The sequence below is a fragment of the Cupressus sempervirens genome, chromosome 1, assembly GCF_028749045.1.
Source record: "Cupressus sempervirens isolate cs-2001-9-10 chromosome 1, ASM2874904v1, whole genome shotgun sequence".
NCBI lineage: Eukaryota > Viridiplantae > Streptophyta > Pinopsida > Cupressales > Cupressaceae > Cupressus > Cupressus sempervirens.
The window spans coordinates 671,204,021-671,211,688 of NC_143118.1; the positions used below are offsets into that span (position 1 = coordinate 671,204,021).

Genomic DNA, 7,668 nt, shown 5'->3' on the forward strand with positions numbered 1-7,668 from the left:
GATTGAGAGACTTGGCCTTAATCATGCAACTTGACATGGTCTTAACAGTCCTAATCCTCATAGCTGTAACATCTGTCATGTGTGAACTGAATGCTGGTGAGTTTTAAAGATCAATCCCCTCAATTCTGCAAAAGTTCTTAAGTTTTCTATCAACATATCTATTCTCATTGTCCATCCTTAGTACCTTGATGGCTTTCCTTGACTTGTGTTCAACATGAGTCTTGAAATCTTGAAGCTTCTAAACTACTTCATTCTTATGATGAAGGAAGAAGACCCAAGTGAATCTCAAAAAGTCATCAACAAATGTAAGTATGTAGTAGCCTTGGCTAACTGAAGTCATTGCAAAGGGTCCTGCTAATATCATGTGAACTAGCTGAAGAACAACTAGAGCTCGAGAAGACTTCCCTTTATCATACTTCTCCTTGAGATTCATATCCACTGAACAAGATGAACACTCTCCCTTAGAAAAGCTGATATTAGGTAGACCTTTGACCATGGTATTAGAGAAACTTGGAGATCTTCTATTCCACATTAAACATTGTTTAGACTCTAAAGAAGCTTGGGATAAACTTGAATAGCTGTATGGTAAAGTGGATGAAGAAAAGGGATTTCGGATTGAGGATGATCTACTTCTCTTGGATCCTAAGAATTATGACAAAATTCAAGATTACATCATTAAAGTCAATGAGTATAGGGCACTTCTTAAATATTGTGGAAATCCCATGAAAGATGACAAGTTGATTCATCACATCCTTAAGAGGCTACCTTCTGAGTACGCCAACTTTATTTTGAGTTTTAATACTCACAAGTTGACTATGGGATCTACTTACCAGAAGCCTTTCTTTGATGGATTTGCAGACATGTTGATTGTTGAACAATCTTACTTGGTGGATTTTGGACTTCTTAAGTCATCAAAGACTAAAGCCTTGGTGGCTAGTGATGATCATAAATCAAGTCAAGGGGGAAAAAGCAACAATAAGAAGAAGCAATGGAAGTAGAACACACAATCTGAGACACAACAATCCTCCTCTCAACAAGGCAGTTCTTCTTCAAACAAGAAGGGAAGTAATGAAAAGAAGGACAAATTCTTTTGTGCATATTGTAAAAAGCCAAATCATGACGAGCATCATTGCAAGACAAAATGAATCGATGAGTTAGAAAATATACTCAAGAAGAACAAGATTCAAGTGCCAGGTACTTCCAAGGATTCTACTCCTACCTCTTCAAAGGATAAAGGTCAAGCACTTATGGCAAACACAAGTTCTTTATTGGAATGGATACTTGACTCAGGTGCCTCTTACCACATGGGTTCTTCAAAGGAAGAGTTTTCTTCATTGAAGCAATTAAAGGTACCACACATCTTTGTGGGAGATGATGCTAAAATGGAAGTTGAAGGGAAAGGACATGTGGAAATGGAAGATGGGGAATTCAAAGATGTTCTCTACATTCCAAATCTAAGTTCCAATCTCCTATTAGTTTAACAAATCACTCACCTTGGAGATGGTCATAAGGTTGAGTTCCTTCTAGATTCAGTGATGGTGCGAAGTCTCAAAGATGATTCATTGGTAGTAGTGGGGAAAGTCAATGATGACAAGAGGCTTTATTCCTTCTCCCACTTTGTGCCTAAGAGTCCTTTTCAAGCCTTGTTAACTCACTCTACTTCAAACATAAACTTATGGCATGAGTGGTTTGGTCACCTTGACTTTTGCTCTCTTAACTCTACTTCAAAAATAAAAATAATGCATTAACCTAAGTAAACTTAAGTAAGTGTAATAAGTAAATACTTATTTACACCAACACTCTTCTTACCCTAGCCTATGCTTTCATTTGTCTTCTTACCCTAGGGTCAATGCCATTGTTATGGATAATGAAGATTTTAAATCTATATGCATTAGGAGCTCTATACGTTTCAAAGATGTGCTTGAAAAATATTTGAAACCCTAAAATGTCCAATAGGGGAAGCAATGGAAAAACCTAAATCTCTATTCAAATGTAAGAAAATTGATTTTTAATCAAAATATAAATGTATAATATGGGATCAATAAATTACAGAAAAATGATAATTACAATGCTAAAGCTTTCAAATCTGTAAGGTATGCCAAAAAGAAGAAACTATTGAAGTACTACAAATTCTATAGATAGAAGTGAATGATGACTATCAATCTAATATTAGGAACATTAGCCCCAACCACATTTGGTTTCTGCAACTACAACCACTATCTACACAATATAGTGTTCTACCCACTATCAAGATGAAAATTGAATTACATATTTTTCAGTGAATTGAGTGAAAAGTGAATCATTTCAGAACTCAAGCTATTTCTAATATTTTACAAACAAATCTGAGTCTACCTGCAAATTTTTTTTTTCTATGCATGCATGGTGGGATAAAAGCAAAATCTAATTTGCACTCACCCCATCAGAGTCAAAAACCATTCTCTATTAAATTAGGGTTTTTCTACTTGTTATGCATGCATGTGAAATGTGGACACATTGAGAAGGCACATTTTACTATCTGTTGCGGATAGTTGTTGCAACTTTTGAAGGTCAATTTTTAGAGAATTTTGTCAGTGAGAAAAAGAAAAGAACGCCCAAAAAAATCAGCCGAGCCAATAAAAAATTAAGAATTTTGGAGAAGGAAATTCATTTTAATAGGAAGTGGTTATGAGACTATAAGATATGGGACATATTACATGATTTTCACCATTATCGAGGCTTGCACTATTGTAAAATAGACATCTGAAAACTTTAGTCTCCTACCTAACAGCAAGGACTAATTAGTTCTCAAAGAACATAATCAATGCATATTCTAGATGAATATCTTAGAGTATGAATCAGAATTTATTCCCTTATATAAAGATAGATTGGAAAAATGAATCTGAATTTATTCTCCTTTCTTTTTCTTCCAACCCACTTAAACAGGAGAAAAACAATGTAATTTTTTAAAAATTAATAAAAATCTTATCATAAACCTTTATCAATCCCAAAAAAAAATAAAAAAAATAAAAATAAATAAATCTATATTTACACAAAACTACACTGTTTATTTATAAGTTTCTGTCCCTATAGCATAGAGAAGATTTACTCTTCAAAGTTATAAATCAGTTCCCTATAGACATAAACATTGCTACTTCAATATAATCTTATACAGACAATATATATTATGATTCAAACGTTCACAACGACATACCTATACAGTTACAATATTACTTAGACATTCATTCACAATTTCTTCTTAACTATCCCATACCAGATCACAAACTTTAGACAAACATGAATCATTCTTAACGACTAAAGAAGTACAAAGTAAGTCCTATTTGACCAACGACTATGGGTGACAATATTATTCAGGGCTGGATGTCCCGTAGACAGTACAATTTATGATGGTGTTCAGAAATATATATTAGCAACATGGAGATGGAGTCGGATGGGTTCCCGGCTTATGATAATCAGATTGATAAACCCAATTTTTTGAACCATCTACTTCCGCGATTTTTCTCTCTTTAACCTGGCAATACACAAGAAAAACAACAAAGCATGAATATGTCCATGTGAAGTATATAGATCAAATTTTCATATGCATTAGTAATTTCACAACAGTAACCAGATCTGTTAATGTTACCATAGCATTAGCATCCTCGTTTTCTGAGCCGAGTTGAGTAGAAGGAATAGAGATATCTGCATGCACCACCATTCAGATCCATTTGTTAATAATAATAATAATATACGTCATTATTCTGATAATAGATTATATAATATGATCCAAAATATATTGGTGTAACTATATCTATTTCATATATTTATAGAGTTGAAAGATTACACGACTTTAGTAATCTAACATTCCTGATTGGTTTGCTCATTGATAGTTTTTCTGTAAATGAATTTAAAGAGTTGGTTAGAATCTTATATTTATCCTTTCATCAAAATTATAATCTAATGTATCTTCACAGGAAGTAAACAACGAACATTGTATTTGTTTTCAGAAATAATGGATGTTCCAAAAGAGCAAACTACAGGTGCCCTAATCTTTCTCACAAGCTTTATGTTTTACAGATGCATATTTACTGTCCTATCCATCCATCAGCTTTGTTGTTCGTATAACTAATCACAAATGAGGAACTTCATTTTGGAAAAACTATATTGCAACATCATTAGAATCCATATCACAGTAATTTGTTGTAACACTACTCTTCATATACAAATTTAAATATAAGACCACAATGAATATAGATTATAAAATAATATGATCTTAAGCGTTGATGTAAATGCATCAGAAACACAGCACATTTATACATTATAAACCATGGAAACCTAATATCTCTCATTAAATATGAATTTATAAGTTGTTAGTAGTATTCAAAGAAAAAAACTCTTGCCGAAAATTCCGATAATAGTTGAAGAGGAATTACCTTTTATCTCAAACTCCGTGGAGATAACTGCCACCGTGCATATCAGACAGAGATAAAAGAAAATCCAAACTTGCTTCATGTCTGCAATAAGAACAGCTTGAAAAAGATCAGCTTCCTTTGTGAGGATGGCTCTTGAACACAGGATGTATAAGAATGTTTTGTGGATTGCACTGGATTTATAAGAAACAATAGGAGATACTTAACCTTTCATCAACTTGATAAATGAGATTAATATGCAGGATAGGAGGATAGGATGTTCTTAGGTATTTATCACTGGACTCTAGCCAAGATAAGTTCAACCTCATTCAAAACTAATATAAGAATGAAAGGAAAAAAATCACGAGCTCTCCAAAAGAACAAATGGCAAAGTTATGGACAGATAAAGAATATCACATGCAAGGTTTGATTTTTAAGAAAACATGGGAAACAGCGAGGTGGCTATGAAAACTCCATTTCTTTACTGAATTTGAATCTACACTGTCAACGCTTTGCAAAAGGCAGATGCTTTCTTGTCCATATAAAAGGAAAAAGGAAGAAACATTGCAGGTGGCCATAATCATTAGTAGGAAGAGGTGGAAAGAAATTACTTGCATGGAGAGGATGTATTTGTTGGCCAGCTTTGAAAAACATGATTGTGTCACGGATGCTATGTAAAACTGGTCTCCAATGTTGTTAACCATCTGTCATGCCATGCTGAGTGTAATCAACACCAATAATCAAGGCATAAGAAAGCGACTTAACTAGCTAAAAGAGAAGATACACCACATAAATGCTCACACCTAGCGAGATATAACTGGTTCAAAAAGATATACTCTTCTAGGGTTTGCTATTTACCTCATAGTTTCTCCTTTGTTCTTAATGATCTATATTGATTGTCTGTGTTTCTATCATTTTCTTTGACCATCCTGTTTTATTAAATTAATGATCTTTATTGACTGCTTCTGCTTCTATCATTTCCTTTGATCATCGTGTTCTATAAAAGAAAATTATGATCATCATGTTTTATTAAATTTGTGTTTTGGCTTAGAATTTATTGGTTAAAAGAGATCTATACATATAGACTTCAGTATTTATATCATACTTTCTCTTTTTTTTTATTGAATGTTTCTATTAATACATTTTAATATATTATAACATTTCTATGCTTTATATATAAATAGATAGATAGATAAACATATATCTCTGTGTATATATATACACATATGTATATACACACACACATATATAGACATATATGTGTATATACATACATATGTATTTATAAATATATACATACATATATCTATATATGTATGCAGGTATAAATATATCTATATATGTGCACACACACACACACACACACACACACACACACATATATATATATATATATATTCACACACATAGACACAAATATATATTTATGTATGTATGTATGTATACACATGCATGCACACACATGATTAATTTCAATTGTTAATTTGTTTAATGGGAACACATTTTATTTTCTTCCATCTAGTAAAGATTAATTAAATTATTATTTAATTAAGAGGTTACATTCAAATATGGATGAGATCTTAAATATAAGGGATAGAACACATACAAACAAGAAGCTAGTAATTAGATAAACCATGGGAACTTAGAGAAACATGTAAATATTAAGTTGTAATAAGTCAAAGCCTTTAAACTACTCAAACTCATTTAAAAAAGAATAATAATATAGTAATATTTATTGAAATTATGCAGCAATTGAAGATTAGGTTTAGGTAATAAGAAAAGAAAAATTCATTATAATTTTGTGTGGACGAGGTGAATGTTTAACTGAAATATATACGACATAGAGTGCAAATGACCATTCTAACTTGAGAGAATTTGAATTTTAATGAACTATTTTGAATTTGAATATCCTTTTCTTAATTTTGAAGAATTTAATTAGTTTAAACAAAATTTATTTATTTCCTAGATGGGGTGGCTTCTCTTTTTGCTAAAAAAATTATTTAAGTAAACCATGTTGAATATTGAGAATCATGTAGTCACTCTAACATAAAAAAAAAGTTGATACATTAGCTACAACATGCTAGCTCTTTGCAGTTATCCGGTTAAGCTCTTCTCATCAACTATAATATTTCTTGATAGAGAATGATTTTATTTATATTTCAATAATTTAATAATGAAAAAGAAAAAAATACGAACTTTGTGAATGGAGGAAAACAACAAAGAGGTCAAAAATGACAAACTCAAAGTTAGGGTTTTTGGTAAATTGTATAAAATATCCATTACTGGAATCCCAAAACCCTAGCAAGAAACATGATAAGGTGTGGAAAATCTCCAATCTCCGTCCACCCTTTGATAATCACTCAACAAATTTTAACTACGCTGTAAAAATGACAAATCCATTTTCAATCTTAGATGAGACATATGATCTGGAACTACATGATAACAAGAAAAATAATTACAAATTGGGGGACCATCTAAGTAGAGAATCTAACAAATAGTGTAGGGAGGATAGGGCATTAGACTTTAACAATATCAGATGGAAATTATAGTAGCCGAGCCAAATGGATCTCAAATCAGGTCTCTTCATCTCATATCTCCCAAGCTCAAAACAAAATTAGTAAACCTCAACCCCATATTGTGAATAGTGATTTCTCCAAATCAATCAATTCCTAGGGCCCTCATAGTTCTCACCCTTTTATATTTTCTACCTTAAGCCTTGACAAACAAGTTCAACTTTTTAAATCTTACTAAATATGTAGACCACAATAAAAATTCTTTGTTCACTCAACAAATCAGTTTTCTAGCTAATTCCTTTGTGGATCTCCTATATCTCCATAAGAGTCACCCGTAGAAGAGTGAAAACATAAGTCCCAATCCTTTCCCTTCCACTCCCAAATCATATATTCCCCCTCATTGAAGGAATTCAGTCTCCAAATCTCCTACTCATCCTATTACCCTACCCCTCTCACGTCTTACTCCCAATCAAATCAAATTTGAGGAAAGGTTCCTTATTATTAATAACCAGGATAGTGAAAATCGATGGCAGGAGAGTCTAAATGTTGGTGTATTTTCATTTTGGAATGGGATAAGATAAAAAATGTTCAATCTCATCACTTGGTTTAAGGATTTTTACAAAAATTAGGTAAGTATCTCTCACCAGTTTGATAGACTATTGTACATCCATTATAGTGATGAGTATGTCAAAAAAGACTTCCTCTTTATTTTTGATTGTTACTTTAAAGGATACACTATTAAATTCTTTGAATGGTTTCCATATTGTAAG

At 32.1% G+C, this 7,668-nt stretch overlaps 1 long non-coding RNA gene across 2 annotated transcripts; it reads right to left on the reverse strand.

Annotated features, from left to right (window-relative positions):
* Positions 1–3,023: 3,023 nt before the first annotated feature.
* On the reverse strand, positions 3,024–5,054 carry LOC149579662 (uncharacterized). Of its 2 annotated transcripts, none has more exons than XR_016352634.1 (4): positions 4,997–5,054; positions 4,410–4,490; positions 3,623–3,678; positions 3,024–3,508 (listed from the first exon to the last, which is right to left on the reverse strand). It is a non-coding gene; the product is annotated as an uncharacterized LOC149579662 (long non-coding RNA). The 2 variants fall into 2 exon arrangements; XR_016352636.1 differs by lacking the exon at positions 4,997–5,054 and adding an exon at positions 4,614–4,912.
* Between the last annotated feature and the right edge of the window lie 2,614 nt (positions 5,055–7,668).